This window comes from Triplophysa rosa, linkage group LG10 (assembly GCF_024868665.1).
Source record: "Triplophysa rosa linkage group LG10, Trosa_1v2, whole genome shotgun sequence".
NCBI lineage: Eukaryota > Metazoa > Chordata > Actinopteri > Cypriniformes > Nemacheilidae > Triplophysa > Triplophysa rosa.
In genome coordinates, this window is record NC_079899.1 from 3,983,361 (window position 1) to 4,004,647 (window position 21,287).

The window sequence follows — 21,287 nt, forward strand, 5'->3', positions numbered from 1 at the left end:
TTAGGTTTCATGTAATACAATATGTTTTATTTGTTGTTTTTGTTGAAAGATTGCTGCACTCAATGCTGCACTGTTGGTCAATTCTGCACTGGATATTTACCTGACGCAGCGTCTTAAGGGTCATCGCTTAACTATGTGACTGTGACTTCTGCAGGCAGTGAACATCAAGTCTCTGGTGGTGAGAACTGAAGCTAAAATAATTATATTTACTTTAAATAATGTAATTGGAAGAAAGCCTGTTTTATTTGTTAGTTTGTGAAAAGATTGTGATCCTGTCAGGTCTGAGCCTGTGTTAAGATTCACACTGTATGATGAGCATTTTTATTGTTTTACTTTGCTAACCCTGTCACAAAACTTAAAATACAAAACATACAAAAACAGCTCGATATTTTAACAAGTTGGGCCCATGTGGGAATATCTATGGCCATTCACTGGCTGCAGGTTTACACATTGGGGGCCCATAGACATTCCCAAAACACCATTATGAAGCACCCGTTGTCCTTCTAGCCATGTTTTCAAAGGTTGTGATATATGTTCAGTCACATCAATGCCCGGCTCCACGGGGGGAACCAGGGTTAGGCTATGCCCACCCTATATATATACAAGTATATCACATCATAGTTTGGGCTTGTGGATCTTGTGGTCTCCACTGTTTGAATGTTCTGAGAGTTTGACTTCAACCAGACAGCTGCTGTCAGACCGCCTTTGCTTTTCACACACATAAGTTTGTGTATGGACAAAAATACCAAGTGTGTGACAAAACCATATGAAGCATAAAAAACTCAATGAGATAACCTAAGAGCTGTGCTCAAGTCTCCTGCTTCTCAGATGATTCTGCTAAAGAAAAGATCCCAGTTTTAAAAGAGGACCACAAATGAAAATTCTGTCATCATTTTCTCACCCTCAGGTTGTTTCAAACCTGTATACATTTCTTTTTTCTGTTGAACACAAAAGAAGATATTTGGAAGAATGTTAACAATTTTCAGTTCTGGGACATCATCCACTACCATAGTAAGAAAAAAAGATTGTATATATTTTTTGTTCTGTCGAAAACAAAATGAGATATTTTGAAGAATTTAGGAAAACAAACAGTTCTGGAGCACCTTTGACTTCCATTTAATTGTTCCTACCATGGTAGTCAGTGATGTCCCAGAACTGAAAATGACTAACATTCTTCCAAATATCTTTCTGTGTGTTCCTCAGAACAAAGTAATTTATACATATGAAATTACACGAGGGTGAGTAAATGATGACAGAATTTTCATTTTTGGGTGATTTACCCAGGCTGGGCTTTGATCTGACAATTAAAAGCCAAAGATCTATATTTTTAAAGTTAACACTCACAAAATGATGAACTCCAGTATGTCTCCTGAGCTGTGATTGAGGTCAATAGCAATAGCAAAAGCAAAAGCAATAGAACTTTCGCTTGGCTGTGCATGTGGGTTTATCTGTTGTGTGCGTTTTATACGTGTGATGATCTACATGTCAGATCTGTAGCTCATTACATTCCGTGCGTGCAGGTGGTCTGTCCGCGCTCGGGGTCTGGCAGCATATTTCATAGGAACACAGCATGTACTGGACAGCATCATTGAGTCCACATGGAAAGCTGTGAACATTTGAGACGCTGCCCCCCTCTAGTGTGCACTCACTCGCCTCATTATTGCAAAGCAACCACACAAGTACACATGCAACAGATGTCTTTAACTCTCGAGATTCCACAAATATGCCGCTGTGTTTGAAAACATCGCTTAAGTTTGAATCGCAACGTTACATCAATTAACGCAAAATATATTTTACAGGTAACTTCAGGACGACACAGCACATTACATTTACTTCCTTAAAGTCTCCATATACACTTTGCTAATGGCCTTCAGGCATTCATTTGCACACTTTCATAAACAGCGAAGTTCTAGCATCCCTATACCTCAGTGTTCTTAAAAAGTACCAGTATGGGATTTTCCTATTTGACCCAATAGCACATGTTATCGTTTCACTCCATAAATCCACCAGCAACACCATTCTTGCTGCTTCTCCCAATTCTTGCTGAAAATCCTTCTTGTTGCGGTTATTATTATATGTAAACATTACATATTTATTCATAATGTCAGGATGACTTTATATGGTACTACTGCACACAGATATCGCTGGATGATAAGTCAAATATGTTCAAAGAATCAGTCGTAGGAGCCCAGCAACAACTCCTCATAAATCTTGGTTGCATTTATACTCAAACTGGACATGTTGGAGTACACCTGTGACCGCTCACTGTCTGACTGATTCACTAGCTGTGTAATCCAGCCGTATAAAACAGATGTTTCTGCAAGTTGTCTATGACTACACTATAAATAATATTATCACTATTTTGTGAGAAGCGCGTGTGTTTAAAAAAACGCATTTACAAGGGGTTGGAAAGAAATGAGGGCGAGTAAATTACATAACAGAATTTTCATTTTTTCAGTGAACTGTTTCTTTAACTGCAGCATAAAACACAAGACAAATGTTCATCAACATAACTTCATGAAAGAGCAGTAAGAGAAAACAAAGATTTAACTGTCTACATGGACTGTAAAATGTTGATGTCTGAAAACATAGAACCATTGAATGCGTTCTCACTGAAAGGTGTTGTTAAGTAAATCACTAACAGACTAAAGGTGAGGCATGCAGTTTGAAGAAGCGGACTGCTGGAGAAGAATGCAGACTGCAGAAGGACGTGCGGGCTGCAGGAAAAGTATGCAGACTGAATGCGAAAAATGCAGACTGGAGAAACAGGATCCTGATGGCAAGAGTAGGATGTAGACTAAAGGAGAGGTCTTCAGACTGCAGGAGAAGGATGCACGCTATAGAAAAATGCAGACAGATTGAGAAGAATACAGACCGAAGAAGAGGCATACTGCAGAAGTAGCATGCAGGCTGCAGGAGAAGGATGCCGACTAAAGTAGAGACATTGAGACTTCAGGAGAGGCATGTAGACTGCTGGAGAAGAATGCAGACTTGAAGAGAGGCTTTAGACCGCAGGAGACGCATGCAAACTGCAGGAGAAGAATGCAGCCTGCAGGAAAAGGTTCATGCAGATGACATTAAAAGGATGAGAGAAGGATGCAAACTGCAGGAGAAGAATGCAGCCTGCAGGAAAAGGTATGCAGACTGAAGAAAGTTCATGCAGACGACATTAGAAGGATGAGAGAAGGATGCAAACTGCAGGTGAGGCATGCAGACTGACAGAGAGCATGCAGACACCAAGAAAAGCATGCAAGCTGCAGGATAAGTATACAAACGGCAGAAAAATCATGCTGGCTGCATGCAGACAGACATCCAGACTGTAGAAGAAGCACACAGTATGCCGGAGAAGAATCTAAACTGCAGGAAAACGATGCAAACTGTAGAGCAAGCATGCAGACCAGTGCTCGAATTGAATCAAGTCTTATGGGGGGTCCCCACCATAACACAGAACACAGAACCAGGCCTAATAATAATTTATGCAAGGAATACAAAAGCTCCGACATGGAGTTGATAAATATAGTGGAAAGATATATAAAGAGAGAAAATTACCCCTCAAAAAAGTATGTAAGAAGCTTCCTCTTCCCGACTGCGACTGTGGAGGTTTATTATTCTCCATTTTTTAGATGAAGTTAACTTCACCGGAATGGCGCAAATCAAGCAGTCATGTCAACGATGTCCTGCGCTTAGCGGTCTTAGACGTGGGGCGGGGCATTTAAAATTTAAAGAGACATGACAACTAGCCCATAAACAAACTTAATATAAATTATTGTAAATAATGAATTCACGAAATTTACCATATCCATTGCATGAATTTAATCACATTTGTCATTGTCATTTTTACTCAAATAAAAATATCTGAGGGACCCCTAAGTCTATTTTTTACTTCATACGGGGGTCCAGGATCCCCCCAGCCCCCCTTCAATTCGAGCACTGATGCAGACAGTAGGAAAAGCATGCAGATTACCTTTAACTATGTTCACTTTTCCCCCTCTCTCTTAATAATAATAATAATTATTATTTGTTTTACTATTGTATTGCTGTAGACTGCCTATGCCCTCACAAAAGCATTTCAATGTATACCGTCACTGACAGATAAACTTGAAACCTGAACCAGACAATGACACTTGCAGAAGGCAAGAGAAGGATGCCACTAAAGCAGATGGCATCAGACTGCAGAAGCAGCATATAGACTGAAGGAGAGGCATGCAGACTGGCGGAGAAGAATGCAAATGGCACAAGATGCTTGCCAACTGCAGGAAAAGGGTGCTGGCTGCGTAAAAAGTACGCAGACAGAGGGAGAAGCATGCAAGCCGCCAGTGGCTGTTAAACGCTGTCAGACATTATTTGAAAAGTTCCAGACAGCCTCTGCAGCTGCAAACATCCCAAACGAAGGTCATCAACAATCATTAAAGACAATATAAACAGGATATCAAAGTCAGACGTTGTTCTGACATGTTTGAGAAACATGCCTTGTAAAACGAAAATACTTTTTCTGTTCATTTCTCTCCAATAGCGATGTATTGCTCGCTATAAAGTGTTGTGAAGAGTGTTATGGAAGTGTGTGTTGCATTATAGGGCTTTTCACACCTAGAAATGATGAACTCAGAATAAACATCATCCTGTATCCTAGACGAGTTCATGGTTCATCTTGCGTATTAGGATTGATAGTGAAACTTTGCGAAGACTGGGTCAACATTCAGGTCCATGATTCAGGGAATTCCATTCCTTTTTGCAAATGAATGCAGCCCATAATGGTGATGAATACAGCTTGTGATGGGCACTGCTTGGCCATGTGAAGAAATGACGGCCATACGTTCATGCTGGCTGTTTTTAATCATCAGAAACATAATATATGTAATTGTAGCCCTTTCTTTAATGTAAGAGTATACAGGACTGTGTTAGATGAGTTGCTCTCTGAAATTAAATGAAAAAAGTTGACTTCCAGCACTCTCAGGACACACTAGGAAGGGTCTGTTTTCGGCCGGTAAACATGGCCTTCTGAGGGACTAGTCAAAACAAGCCCCCGTTTTCCGATGCCACATTACATTCATTTATCATCTCCATTGTAAGTCCTTACAGTGCTGGACTGGTCACCGCTGAGCTTTGATGTTGCAGTCGAGTGGTGTTTCTCCCTCACTGCCTCTGTCTTTCTAGCACATGTGGGTCAGTGAATGTGCCCTTCTGAGTGCACGTGAAACGGTTTAAGTTGACTTTGATACCTCATTCTTCCTCTGAAAGGCTCTGTTGGTGACTACAGAGAAGTGGCAGATGTTTTGGTCAGGTGTGGCTCAAGGTTTAGCTGGTTAGCATCGTGACAAATGGGAATGAGAAACAGATTTCTCCAAGGATTATAGACCTGCTTAGCTCCTCTCCACAAGAGGGCAGCAGGGTACAAGGGAACTTGAACAATATCCACAGGAACTTAACTGTTTCTGCTCAAGAACCTCCATCTGCACTGCATTCAATAACCGCAGTTACGTTCTACTAAAATAGATTTATGCTGAGTGTTAGACACTTTGACGGAGCATCTATGGTCGTCCTGGGCCTCTTCAACCCCGTCACACATACTCATTTGTGTGTGGGAGCCATGTTTAAAGAGGGAGCCATGTTTCTTTTCTGGGGTACAGCAGCAGGGGAAGTGAGAGGAGAGATGTGGGGTCCGCAGGTCTGGTGACCACATGTCTACCCTTAGCTTTGGGTCTGGTCTTTTCTGGGTTGGGTTTCCCACTAAATGTCTATACGAGGTCTGAAAAGAAACCTGAAGACGCTGTGAGTGGTAGCTGAGGACAGGGGTCCGTCTGATGACCCTTGTGACCCCTGTATACTACAAACCATCTGATATTACCTTCCCTCATCACCACACACACACGTTTTCTTAGCTATCTAAATGAGGACATTCCATAGACTTCTATAGTTTTTATACACAGCCATCCTTACAAAAATAGTTCATTTTATTAAACATATTTCAAGTACTTCAATTTCAAATACATTTTAAGTATGCGTAATGTTGTAAGTATATTAATATCAATGTACTAGAAGTATACTTGTAAGTGTCCATTTTAGTTTACTTTAAAAGTTGTTTCCACCTGCTGCATTCATTTTCATGTATGGTATATTTACATTTACTGTATGGATCAATATCAACAAATATGTGATGTATAGATTTACTTTATTTTTTATTATTTGTGAAACCTGAGTGAACAAAATATGCTTGTTTTGCCCGGAGCGAATGGGGATAAGGTCGGCCCATCGGTTGTTGGCTCACACCCAAATAGCCCTGTTGCCGAGGTGGAGGCCAATACCAAGGCCGCCTTGCCGCCCTTCTTTCCCTTTTCTCCACCTTCCAGCGAGTGTGGTGGCTTAAGGTCCGGCTCGTATGCATACGGGAAGCACAGTATATTTTGATTTCATCTGTATATGTGGTAATGTACTGCAAAAGAAAATTCGTACTCACAACTAGATTTATCAACATCTTCGCTCTCGGTACAGTTGAGAAACCAAACTTCAAAAAGTCTGAAAATGTGACAATATGTGACAATAATGATACTTATTTATGTGCTTGTATAAAAGGAGCAATTACAAACAAGAAATGATTTTAGACACCTATATAAAATACAGCATTTAAACAGACTTACGGTTAAAATGTTTTTTTACCATCGTCTTTCAACTACACACCATCCACAAACATCATAATTCCCGAGAAAGAAACTGAAGTCCAAATTATGTGATTTCTACGAGCACTAACATGTAAAGCTGTGATCATGTCAAGTAATTATATGTCTAACAGCAGTAATGCAGTATAGTTGATTTTTGATACCCAAATCATTACGAACTGTTAAAAGAAGCTATAACTAAGTGAAGTTACGGAGCCTATGTACAGTTTAATTACCAACAAGATGTAGCGGGTTATTTAAAACATGACCTCTACACCTTCCCCTGTTTAGCTTTACACAAAGGTAACAGTAAGCTCACAGCGCCATCTATCTTGCTTTAATAAAACTTCAATTGTGAAGGTCAATCAAAGATTTAGTGATACAAAAATGTAATGGACGCCTATAATCTTTGGTGATCTGAAAAATCATAAAGAGTAAGCTATATATAATATTACTTAAGTCCAGTGTTACGCTATTTCACTTATTGACTATAAAACTAGGTTAACATGTCTAATGTCATACATGCTAAAACTCGACAAAACATTTAAATATACTATCTAAACATTTACATGGGAAACAAATGCAACCGTATGCCACAGCCTTGCTGTACTTGAACATGGCAATATTTCGACCATGCACTAAGCTCCTGTCGCCAAGTCAAATTCCTTGTGTGTGTAAACATACTTGGCAATAAAGCTCCTTCTGATTCTGAAATTCATAATAATCCATTGAGACGTCACGTAATTTAAAACACGTTAAGATTTAAACAAGTAAACTTTACTATTGCACTGTGACCAAAAATGTATTTCTTAAATCTTAAAAAGTTATTTAAGAGTCTACAATTCATTGTGAGAAAAAAGAAAATGGCGGCAATAAAATGTCTGTTTTTTTAACGAAGTACAGTTAAGGATGCAGAATTTTCTTCACAAAAATATTGTTATCAATAATTCTTTTACCTTTTCCGCATGCAGTATTGCATTACAATGGTCTATATTTTTAAACTTGACTGACTATACATAACTTTCTGAAGTTTTAAAAATCATTCAAATACTGCAGTCATTGAGATTTGCACGTTTGCAACATTTTGATATTTTTCATACAGCCTACCTTCCTGTCCTAGCAGCAACACAGCTAATACATTGAATAGCCCACTACTAAATGAGAATTCAATTTGTAATTACTGTACTACTTCATAACACTTTGATTTAGTGGTTCATGTTCATTAAACATTAAAGCTGTGAGTACGGCATAGAATACATTTTGTTTTCTTTTGAAATTAACAGTGTGCATAAGACTAGGTGTGTTGTACTAGCCCTGTACATGCCTATGGCTACTATTAAGCTGTTATTAAAAGACACTTAATGCTTTTACAGCCGATTATAGACGTTTACCTTTTCTAACAACCACTCCTGTTTGGAAAACAATTTATTGTACATCCCCCACATTCTGTGTGTCTATTTTTGTCATGTTCTTTTCACAAATTATTTTGTCTGTGCCAGATTCTCCATGCTATCTGCATGAAGGATAATTGGCTCTCATTATTTTGTTCTATGTCTTACCATAACACAATAAGAGCAACGTTTTCAGACAAGCAGTCCTAGACAGTCAAAGCCAGGTTAGTGACTCAATGCTCTCTGTTTTCCCACATTAATTTCAACTTCAATCAATTTGTCATGTCTATTTATTTGCTCTTTGATAGCATTGGTCAAGTCAAGTCAAGTCAAGTCAACTTTATTTATATAGCACTTTTTGCTATTTTCATTGTTACAAAGCAGCTGTACATGAAACATGAAATATGAGCAAAACATTCAAAGTTATACAAGTAAAAACAAAAAAGTGAACACACACAGAAAACAGACACGCACACACAGGTTCATACAAATGTGTCCAAGTGTGTCCTATGAATTAGTACCTTTATTAAACTTATTGCAACATCTAAACCTACAACTTGCTTATTAGACCCCATACCAAATAAATTATTATAAGAGTTACTACCTGTTGCAATTGAGCCCATTTATAACATTATCAGCTCGTCAATTAATCTAGGCCATGTTAATCTAGGCCAAAACTGAACAGCGCTTACCTCATTTCACAAACTATGTGCACAGTCACAGAAACTCTGTGCACTGTGTAAACAATCCTTTGAGTTCTTTATTTATTTGCGTAAGTAACGTCTTAGCAGGCTTAAAACAGGCAAAAAGGATTTGCGAGGCGTCATTTTTTCCCAGATGCGGAACAACGAGGTATTTGGTTATTTAAAGGGACCAAACACTATTTTTATTCAGTCAGTTTGACGCTGCAGTATTTACAGGGATGGGGAGTAACAAAATACATGTAACTTAGTTACGTATTTAAAATACAAAATTTGAGTAACTGTATTTAATTACAGTTACTTTTTAAATGGTGGTAATCAAATTATTAAAGTTACATCCGAAAAGCATTTTAGATTACCAAAGTGATTACTTGGAATTTCAATGGCATTTATTTCATTTAAACTTTATATTAACTATAACGGGCAATTAATGTAAACATCAATCGGTGATTCTCTGAGTCTGACATTCTGCAAAAGCATCCCAAACTACAGTTCTGCTCATTTTCATGCCCCTCGCAGAATATGCAAAATTGGAATAATTTTAACAAAATAACAGGGATCTGGGTTCATAGAAATTGCATGTTCATTTTATTTAGAACTGTTCTGAATAAGCTATTTCACGTAATAGAAGTTTTCATATACTCATTACACAATTTGAGCCAATTTATACAAATTGCCACATAAAAAATTGACATACCCTTGAATCTTTAATGTCTGTGGTTATCTGAGTGATCAACGACTGTTTTCATGTTTTGTGAGTCCCTTGTTTAAGTAATTTGTTTAGGTAATTGCGACTTTTTAAATCACAGTTCTGACTTTTTCTCACAATTGCGAGTTTATAACTTACAAATCTGATTTATTTTCTTAGAATTGTGAGAGATATACACTCACAAATTCCACAATAAATCACATTCTTTGACCATCAGCATCAAGGACAAGCTAACAATGCCCTACATAGCATTTTGTTAAACACCTTTGAAGTGGTATTTATACACAGGTTCTTTGAATGCCCTTTTAGATATATAACATAATGATCTTATATATTAATATATATAATAATTGCATAATAATCTAATAAATGCATCTCTGATCAGCACTGTACAAGTTTTTGCATTCCACATTGCCGAAATGAAAGTGAGTGCTATGCTATGATTTTTTTGCTTTGTTAGCAATGTAAGCAGAAGTAAAACACACATTGCATACATAGTTTTATCACGCGCCACTGGTTTTACATTCACGCATTTGACAGCCTCTTTTATTTAAAGTGACTTACATCACATTCAAGCTATATATTTTATTAGTATGTGTGTTTCTTGGGAATCAAACTCACAACCTTTGCTCTGCTAATGCAATGCTCTACCGAGTGATCTACACTGGTGCAAAATAGGCTACGTTAGATCATTTTTTAATATTCTTGTTTAGGGGGTTATTTGTCCTCCAACAAAAGGAATAATAAGCCCTAGCACATATTAGCCCAGTAAAAAGTTTGTTATGCTGCATTGTTCTATAGAATTTTATCAGAAATGTCTGTCGCTATAAAGGAACACTATCTAGTTTCAAGCTATAACCCTCCCATTCACACACCCTAAAGGACTTTTGAGATCAGACTCTGGCCTTTAGAAGCCAAGTCTGTTGTCTTTAATAGACGACAGATGTCTGTGAAATGAAGCTGTTGCGTGAGGGTTTCATGTTATCTCACAGCATGATGAGCAGAGAAACAGCTGCGGATGAACAAAAATGTTTAGGCCCTCACGATGCCTCCACTTATTATCATTGGGTCCAGGCTCTGGCTCTTGTTTGGTTGAGTTATGTATTGGTAGAAATAAAGGCAGATGAGCTGTGTTTGTCGCAGTAAATTTCTGGCTGTCCAAGCTCTTGAATGGAATCAGCAATTAAAGAAGAATAAGCTCACTTCAGTATCTTGATATCTGAATGACAGCATTGAACAGCATTTGTTATTTAAACATTTTCTTTTACGATCGCTTAATGACTTTTCACATAATTCACTATTAATTAAAGACATTCAATCAAAGCTTTTCTTCTTTTGTCAAAAGAGACAGAGGCAAATAAATCGCTATAACCCTCCAATTCAAAAATGACCTTTGTGAAATGTAGCGGTCGACCTGTTGAGTGTAAATAGCTTTTAAAGGGATGTCAGTTTGGGTAACTCTGTTAGCGTGGATTGGGTTCGAACAGACTGTGTATGCTGGCAGGTCTATTAGGCGAGTAGTCTCTTGGTTTTCATTATCTGAGACCTTTAAATTTGTCTTTTTGTTTAGGGGGTAAGATCCTTTGAAGCCACATTGAGTCTAATGAGTGAATACTCTGCCAGTGATCCAGAGAAGCCCTTCGGTTCTGCTTCTTTACTTTGCATGAGGGACCACAAACTCTTCATCTATGTCCTTTATCTACTGTATACTACCCTTCTCTGCCCTGATTTCACAAAATAGACAGAAATTAAGTTAATTGAAAAGCAAAAGTTTCCATATTCTTGTTCCAAAATTTAAGGTCACTTAAATTAATTATATTTGTTTTATTTCATAGTTTTTTTTATTAAACTTATTTTTCTAAAATGTAGAAATAATATTAATTAGTGAGTAAGCTGTCAGAGACATCTTTGGTGTTGTTGTGTTAGCATGCATGTTGAATTTCTCCTCACAATTTTCCTAGTATATCTCCTGTGTTTTTGTTTTATTATTGAAAAGTAATGTAGTTTATATTGCGTGTTTTTGTTTACTACACCAGTGTGATGGAAGACCAACCTCCTTAATGGATTACCTTTCCAGAAGTTTGCCTCCTCTGCCTCTTGCCAGAGGTAACGCTCTCTCCATGACCACACAAGAGACCTGACTTTTTTTAGGCTTGCCTACCCATAGACAGTCTTTGGGAAACTTTTGCAGCATTTGTGGAGTGGGTTCCTGTAAAATGTGGTTCCCTCCCCAACATCTGTAAGGCAGAGGACACAACAAGCATCCCAAGTCCTCCATGGAACCAGAGCCTGCCATGGACCACGAATTTGAGCAACTTTCAATCAGTGTTCCTGAGCCGCCCACAGCATCCATCCTGGAGCTGGTCACCATGTTCATGCTAAGGCTGGAGGCGATTATCTGGTCCCCTCTATAGTGTGCACCTGTTGGTCAGTCCACCAGGAGAGTACTTTAGGAGCACTGGCTCAATGATCTTGCCAGCTTCCACCCACGTTCCATTCCTGCTTTAATTTTCCTCGGATGACTTAATCCCACCTTGAATTCTGCCCACCCCATTGCTCTTGGACTTCCTGCTTTCTACACCCACTTTGCTGGATTCACCAGATTATTAGCTACTTTGACCCTGCTGAGCTCCTTGGCTCCTTAAAACCTAAGGGCTCTGTCCCGATCCTGCCACACGACTAGAAGTTCAGAAACAAGAAGGCAGGACTGTGACAGAGCCCTTAGGTTTTATGTGAGAAAGCCATGAGTTGTTTACGCTTTTACATCTCATGTGCTTTCTCGTGTCTTGTCATTGGCCCCGCTGCCTGCGCTTGGGTTCTCTCCCTTGTCAAACCCTGACACTCAGTGACACAGCAGCCAATATGAGAAACATTTTTATTTATTCTATTTCTTTCAAAAGACAAAATGTATGTTTCATTATAGGATAATAGTTATATATATATATACCCTTAGATGTATATTTAATTTTAAAATTATTTCATCATATACAGTGTAAGAGTAAGAAAAGCTGCATTAGACTATAGCTCGAGCTGCTAAATAACAGTGCTTTTACAGCCGGCTAACGAGAACTCTGTAAACTGCGTGTCTGTATAAAAGGTGTTTTATTGTGGATGGACTGATTTTGAGGACTGGCACTTGGAATTACTTGCGAGTGCGCGTCTGTAGAGTATCTTTGACTTATGTGACCTGTATGAATAACTTAGGGGCCGTTTACATTTTGCGTCTTTTGCATGCAGAAGTTCATTATTATTTTAAATGTAGACGCGCTGCAAGTGCTCAAATAGAGAGCAACACGGTTGCGGTGGTAATGTGCTGTGGCACGCTCTTTATTCCATCTGTCCTCCATCTATCCTCTACCCATCAATCATCTATCCATCGATCATCTATCCTTTGCCAGAATCTTTAGGACGAGTGCAACTCATGGTTTCTTAGAAACGGCAGACGCAGCAACAGGGCTCACGTTTTCCACATGTTTTTAGATGCAAACTGTGTTTTCTGACACATTTATGGATGTCTATGGGCTAAGCCCCGAATCTCCAGTCACCCTAGAACTGCCCCTGATTAAGTGAAATTTCATATCAGCAATAAATTCTGACAATAACAGTGTCATAAAATGTTCAGGTTAGTCCAGGTTATGTGAGTACAGAACACAATCAATGCCACTACCAAAATGTTATTCTTACCTTTCCTGTTGCCGCCACATTAAGAAATGTGATTTCTCTTTATCAGTGCCGATGCTAGAAATCTGGGGGCCTTTGTGTGGGGCCCTTGTCATACTAGTTCAAATTAGATATAAACATAACTGTAAACTATAAGAAATACAAAATAACAAATCAATTAACACACTTAAACGAATAAAGACTGAAAGACAAAAAAACATTAAACAGGGGCATAGCTACATGGTGGCCATGGGTGGCCACGGCTACCCCTGAATGATGGATGGCCACCTATCTGGCCACCTCTGTTGTGCGCATGGGCGTCGCTAGCACTGTTTATTCGGGGCTCTAGCCCTGATTGTTTGTAATCTAGCCCCGAATGTTTTGGCCTGGAAATATAATAATAGGAATTCAGTAACTGGTCGTTTAAAATTCACTGCTGACACTGTGTACACGATCCTGATTGCAGCCTCTCTCTCACACGCGAGTCTGACAGACACACATAGCATGCACGCACATACACACACACCACGTGACTGATTTCAACCTATCCCTAGAACATCACCATGCAGTTGAGCTGCTCGACAAAATAAAATATAACAGTGTTAGGGCAGAGAAGACTACAGAACGGCAATGGTGTGTGCCAAGAAACAAACAAATCTTCTTTCATTTTGGCAGAAGACGAAGAAAGGTATTAACTTTAGTGTGCGAGTACACCTATAACTCATGATTTAAAAATCCGGATTATCACAACAAGCCCGCACAGTTTTTCGTGATTCTGCTATTGCGGCATCATCTTAATCAAAATCAAAGCAAAGATAGCAAAAATGAATTTTATCAATTTGTGATACATTATTTTTATGAGGATAATGCACAGATGTTGCCTGTCGCTCTTGTGAGGTCAGTGATTGGTCTGTGTGAACCTTTCTTACCTGGCTGCTGCCTCATGTTAAGTGCCAAGGACCAGGCGAAGCAATACTATCCTAACATATGACAGCGTAGTTGAGCAATACTGTGTTGTATTCCTTGTAAAAAAACATCATCCTTGAGCAAATGCTTCCCATCAGCGTGCGAATCGTCTTTCAGGCTTATTGCTTGAATGGTAAAATACACATATAATTATGTCAAAATGTCTGTCGAGTGTTTTTAAACACAATCGGGTATGAAGTAAACAAACAGTTTTTGGGAGAAACTTCCAACTAAAACATCAAACGTCCAACGTCAAGCCAACTTTATGCCAGTGGACAAATACTGAATTTGTATATCTGTACCTGCATAATTTGGCAAAACTAAAATAAGACTTTAAAATAGTACGAAAACGCATGCCTCCTTGTTCTTTTGCTTTCGCATTGTTTCTTTTTCTGCTCCAAACAGATAGCTCCGTTTTAAACCCATGGCCATATGTAAAGACACATCAGCACATCACGCGCATGTCATTACCTGCTGCGCACTGCATGATGTCCGAATATGGCACAGTAATTAAATAGTATTAAAAGGTTTAAAAACGAAATTTCCAAATGATTCCTCTAAACTAGAATCTGCAAGTTATGAAAATAGCGTCTTGTTAAAGTGTTTTTGATTCGGTACTCAAGGTGGCCCCCTGGTGGTGCAGGGGCCCTACGCAACTTGCGTACTTTGCGTATTGGAAGAATCGGCTCTTGTACAGTGACCTCCATATCTAAAACTCAAATCAATATCCTCACTTTTTGTGTGATATTTTTACTGTCACAACAGGTCACAGCAGTTGCTTTAGCAATTCATACGTTCATTCAGGTCATAAGCTTTTTAGACTGAACACACCAATAAGTTTCTCCCACCCTGTGAAAACAATAAGCGATCCCACAGTTCTTGTTGTTCTTGTACTCGGAGTTTGACAGGTGGAAATAGGGAAGTCTTGAGGTTGATGTTTTAATTATAAAGTATCCCAGATGTGCACAGAGCCGAATAAATTAGTACCACTCTATTTTTTTTCCAAAGGGACCGGCACGGCCAGCATCTGCTTTTCATTGCTGCGAATGTTATTAAGGGCCAAGAATAAAAACAACCTTATGCAAAGAATATGTGTGACTCACCATTACTGACACCTTGAAATCTACCTAAACTGAAATGGGGTGGGGTGTCATTGATGGAAGAGAGACATTTATTCCTTCAAAATGTGTGAAGTTAAAGCAGGAGGAGGAAACAATAACAAGCGGAGAGCATAAAGGGAATAATAGCAACCCGGGTTGGGGGGGTTCTGCACACGGCCTCATTGGCTTGTTCGAGCATTAGTGTAACTGAGTGTTTGGGGGTCGCACCGGGGAATAATGTCTGAACTTAAAATGGGAACGAAAAGCAGAAAAGCCTGTGGTAGACTGGCAGAGGTGAAGTGGCACAGGAACTCTCTGGAGTGTGATTGAAAGGGTGAGAAGTTAATTTGGCAGCTTTTCCTTCACGCTTTGCTAATGTTTCCCCAAAAGACCGAGAGGCACTATCGCTCGCCCCCACCTTCTGCATCCCAAGGGCCCACCAGTTTTTCCTTTTCTGACCAGCTGCCTGCCACTCCTACCGTCTTCAGTAACCACGTCTGACCTCCCCGGTGCACCTCCTCACTGACCCGAAAGCAAACTTTCTCTCCCCAGGAAACTTCCTGCTCTCAAACACTCAGACTGAAGTGTGTGCTTGAATGAAATGAGAACGTTCACGGCCCGGCGGTCTGAGCTCTTTGGAGGTTTAGGGAGTTGTCTTGTTTGGGACAGAAGGTCTACAGTCATGTTCTTGTCTATCATCAAACAGAATGATTCGTAATGAAGATGCAACATTTTCCAGAGCGGTAATGGAGCGGCTCGTGCTAAGCCGCTAAAACAACGAATGTTGGTATTTTTGGGAAGAACGTTGACCTTTATTATTTGTTGTGTTATGATTATGAGATTGTGCTTTCAAACCAATCAGAAAAGACTAATTTTCATTTTACAAGAAATGTATACAGGTACGGAACAACTTGAGAGTGAGTAAATGGTGACAGAATTTTCATTTTTGGATGAACTATCCCTTTAACTCTATGATGTTAAGTGTACGACATTAAATTGAGATCAAATGGAAAGTCTCTTGGCTTAAGTCTCCTGCATCTCAAATATTCCTCCCGTCAAAAAGACCCAGACATCTGAGCAGTAAACCTCTATGTTGCATTTATTTCAAAATAAGGTGTTTTGACCTTGATAAATAAAATACATGTGTCTGCTGTAAGCGTTCATTACATTCCACTGGTCTGGCCTGCTTCAGAGATATCTAGAATACCTTGAGCGTAGATTAATGTTTTAGAAAAGACCTCCATGATACCCCCCCCCCCCGTTTTTATGTCTGTCACTAATGGCTTTTAGAGGCGAGGTTAACGTTGAGGTAAGAGGGCATGTTTAGAAGATGGCAGCTCTTATCACAGCTATCAGAAATATCTTGTCGGCAGCCATTCATTGGTCTCAGGATAAATAAACCAAAATAACTCTACAGCGAGTGAATGCGAGAAGATAACAGCGGGCTGCTGGGATCCGTCTCAGTGCTCCATATTTCCCTCCCTCTCTCTCTCTTTTCTCTTGTCGTTTTATTAGACGGACACAGAAAGGCTCAGTGTGAGAAGCCACTTGTTATCTGAGAGTCTTGGGAATCGAGCTCTGTGGAGAGATTTCACTCAGCACGCTAATGAAAGCTGCACAATTAGTGTGCGGCCGTTCCCAACATACTTGAACCCACATCTCTGCTTCACTCCCTGACAGTGCTTAAAATATCACCTGTGAAACCATCTATGAATCACTATTCACAATTACTCACCAGCCAGCAGGATCTGACAATATAGCTTTTATGTGAGAAAGCAAAATATTTTCATGAGATTTAATACAAATACATTTAATAGAACCTTTTTATTACTGCATTCATTTATTACTGTGTCAGTGCTATTTTTTTACATATATAAGTCTCCTCATATTAACCCCATTTGAAAGCTTATTATAATGAGTTTTAATCGGCAGCTAAAACTTCACAGGAATTGTCAGTTTGGCTTAATTTCACTTTAACCCACGTAAAGATAAAGTAACCTGCAATTCTATGTTTGAAACAGAGATGGTGATACAGAGGCAAAAGTTATGGATTGCAGCCTTCAAATTTTGGTATACTCAAATATAAACAGTTTATAATAACATTTATAATAATATAATAACATGTTATAATATGATAACAGCTTAATGTTTGTTCAGAAAGCTGTATTTTATTATGTACTTAATTAAAATTAAACTTTTAATTATTGTTTACATAAATATAATTAAAAAATACAATTGATAAAAAAGAGGAGACAAGTTTGCATTAGCATATGGTGACTTCAAAGGAATGCGTATATTGCTGTTATAGTTTTGGATTTGGATTATTATTGATTGTGTCGCCTTCGAATTGTCTCTGAAAAAACGACACTGCTTGGTGGAAGATTTTTTTTGTTCTATTTTGGTGTTTGTTTTACGAAAACTTGAAAACCGGTAAATTGAATAACTGATTTAAAATTTAGAGCCAGAAATATCCTTTTCCAAATTACATTTGCTGTTTTTAGAAACATTTTTTAACTGTTACATAATGTCATGTTTTTCGTTTTTGCCTCACAACAAAAAACACACTTTAAAGACATTGTGGTCTAAAAGCAAATGACAAATCTTTCTCTACCAAGTCCTGTGCAGCGCTGCCTACATCTTCCATAACCCGAACGAAGCACACCGATGGGTATGCTCTTTCTCTGACTCTTAGTCTGGTTGAGTTGTGCGCGTGCGCCATTCCGGGCCAAATGCCCGTACAAGCAATTATGATGTCATACAGTACCATATTCTGGAGGAATGCATTTGGTACAGAAAAAACTCTTGTCAAACTTTGGCCATGTTTAGCATGAGAACCCAACACCTTTGACAGGGCTGGGCGATATATATCACGATTCACGCTAATTATACATGTCTCAATCGATTCTGAAATCGATTCTATATTTTATGCACAGCTCTTCAATGAACTACAGCTCTTTGATCAGTAGGAAGTACTGCTCGATATAACACCACTACGAGATTGGGTCGTTTATAACGTGCATTTGAAAAAGCAACACTTGTCAAACATCATCACTAAAAATATACTTTATTATCATGAAAAAACCTGTAAAGGTTTGAAGAACAGCGATAGAATATGACCATTGTAATTTCCTGGAACTCATTTCCTATGACCATTGTAATTTCCTATTCAGAGTTTCTACGCAAGAGCGCCCTCTGGCCGTCGGATGTGGCAGCATTTAACTGTAATTCATTGTGAAACTGAGAGCATAAGAATCGCACGATATATCGTCCCAGCCCGACCTTTGACACTGTAAATAAATCAGAATACACAAAACAGCATTAGACATCCCCTTTAATATAAACTGCATTTTATTACAGAATTTGCAGATATAGTATACCATTACCATGTTGTAAAATGACTCATAGCATGATTTTGGTCATACATCATACCCTACACCCCAATGCCTGTATAACTCTCAGTTTTGCATGGAGCTTCAGAACTGAGGCGGGTGTTCAAGAATCAACCCATGGCTGGGTTTAATGTGAGACTGACAGATGAAGATTTAGATGGCCCTCCTGTTCACTTGAAACTCTGGAAGCGTCTGGCACATGAGTGGGTGTTGACAGTGGATGGGTCTTTTAGAAGAATCGTTGACGTCCCTCAGGGGAAATGTGCTAGTGACTCACATAGGTGTCCAGAAAGCAGCTGAATGAAGTGTCTAAAAGACAAAGGCCGAAGGTCACGGTGAAGGTCTTTGATCAGTCTGTACTCTGCTCATGCATCAAAGACTGGTCGCGTAGGTCTTTCGGGTTTGCTTAAGTGTTTCTTCTCCTCCGGCTAAGTTTCCTTTCTCTTCGCTAGATCCCCCACCCCCACCGCTGGAATCACTTACAAAGCACTGAGTGCTGTATAGAGGAAAGCCACCAGGGGAAGCGGGTTCAAAGAGACGGCAGAATGCTTCTGAATGACTCAGTCCCCAGTGTAGGGATAAATACACGCATTCAGCTCACAGGTGCATGGGCTGTCGTTTGAACTGCAGAATGATAGAGAACGGAGATCCCTGTGTGAGGGAACAGATACTATATAATGCACATAATCCACACACTGTCTGTTGCTTGTGAAGTATTGACATGTTGTATAAAGCAGACTGCATGAATAAAGACCATTTCATCGGACGCGCGGCTGACCCCCAGTTAACTTCCGGTTTGTGTTTGGCTAGTGTCTAATAATGTAACTAGGCTATTTATATTTAATTTAATTTAATTTATGTTAATATTAATTTGTATTATTATTTTACTGTATAATAATTGTATTAAATAAACGAATTGTTGAATTTCGTTGTAAGTTCATTTTATTAAATAAACAATTTGTTGAATGGGTCCTGCAGTTCGGTCGCATTTAAACGAACCGTATGGTACGCTGACATCTAGCGGTTGGGCTTGGTATCGGTTGAGCTTGGTATAGTCTAAATTCAAAATATTGGAGAGATAAGTTTAGCCAAGTAACGGTTCTTTCTCTTTCTTTTGATTGTTATCAGAAATAATCTAGAGGCACGCTATTTGGGGTCACAAAAGTGAGCATGCGCTGTAACGTTAGTTTATGTTGTTAAGATAAAACCGTCTATATCAAGAGAGGTTGACGTATGATACGTGTGCATGAAATACACAGTAATATCCCTAGTGAAAAAGAAATGTACTAAAATGTATTTGAAATACATTTATTTCGTGCTAAGTACTGCAAATCCATTTACATATTATGTAGGCATACTTAATTAAAGGAAAGCTGCGATTGTATGTTGTGGTATACTTAAAGTCTGTTAAATTGGAACAACTAATTTTGTACTTAATATACTTGAATTGTGCAAAAATAGTGCAGAAGTCCAACTAAAGATACATTTAAGTGTATTTGATCGTGCTAAAGTAGAACTATTGCAAGTATGCTTCAGGTACACTTTAAATATATTGCATTGAAAGATCGATTTGATTAAAAAATCACAAAATCCTTATCAAAAGGGACATTAAAACACAGGCTTAATATGAAGAAATGTGCATTGTGTATAAATAGTACTCCAAATAAAGTTTAATTATAATTTTATATCAGTAAGTCATGTCAGTAAATATGTTAATACATTTAAACTATACTTGAAAAATGAAATAAATGCATTTTAAATTAATTGTTTTTTTTTTTACTAGGGGTGCATTCAACATAATTCTGCCATGTATTCATTTCTTAAAGGAGAATAATTGTCTTTGGAAATTAAACGGGTGCAGCGAGGAGCGCTGTTTAGAAACAACTATTTGATAAGATAAAAATCTTAGTGATTGATGTCATTGCTGAGATTTTCACGAATAGTGCAGTCTTGTTTAGTTGTTTCTTAGGTGGTACTCGCGCATGTTTTCTTTAGGAAATTAAAAGTGTTAAAAAAACATGTGCTCTATTTCTTCATCATGCTCAAGAGTAACAATAAACAAAGCACTAAAACTCAACTTGTTAAACATACACAAATGGGACTTTTTTCAAGGTGTGTCTATAAAATTAGGTGCTTAACCTATAAAAAATGTTGTTTGTACACTTTGAGAAGTCTTACAAATATTAAATGAGCTATATACCGTATGCATAATTTATGTTATATGAGGTTTGCAGTTGTTGCTACCCTGTTACCAAAATTTGAGACATATAAATACAGTTTCAACATTACAATAAGTGTAAACATTTAGAGAATTGAATGAGGTACCAAATTATGCAACCAACATTTAAAATCATGCTGTTAATTTTTTACAATCTCTCTTTATTTAAAAAAAAACTGAAATACGGAACAATAACAAGTTCTTTATTTACTGAATTATAGAACAAGAACAATGATAGAAAAATATGTAATTAAATTAATATTTATATTTCCCTGTTTGCACATCATAAATAATGTGTAGATGAATTTCAATGAAATAATTTCAATGACTTTTTATAAGTATGACTGTTAATTGAGAAAACCCAACAACCTTTGTGTTGTCAACACAATGCTAAAACAAGAGGTACAGGAACACTACAATGATTCACATTGTTTGTTGTATGGAGCGGTTCCAAAACTTTGCAAGCTGTCTTATACTGTCTATCTCCTATGGGCAGCTAC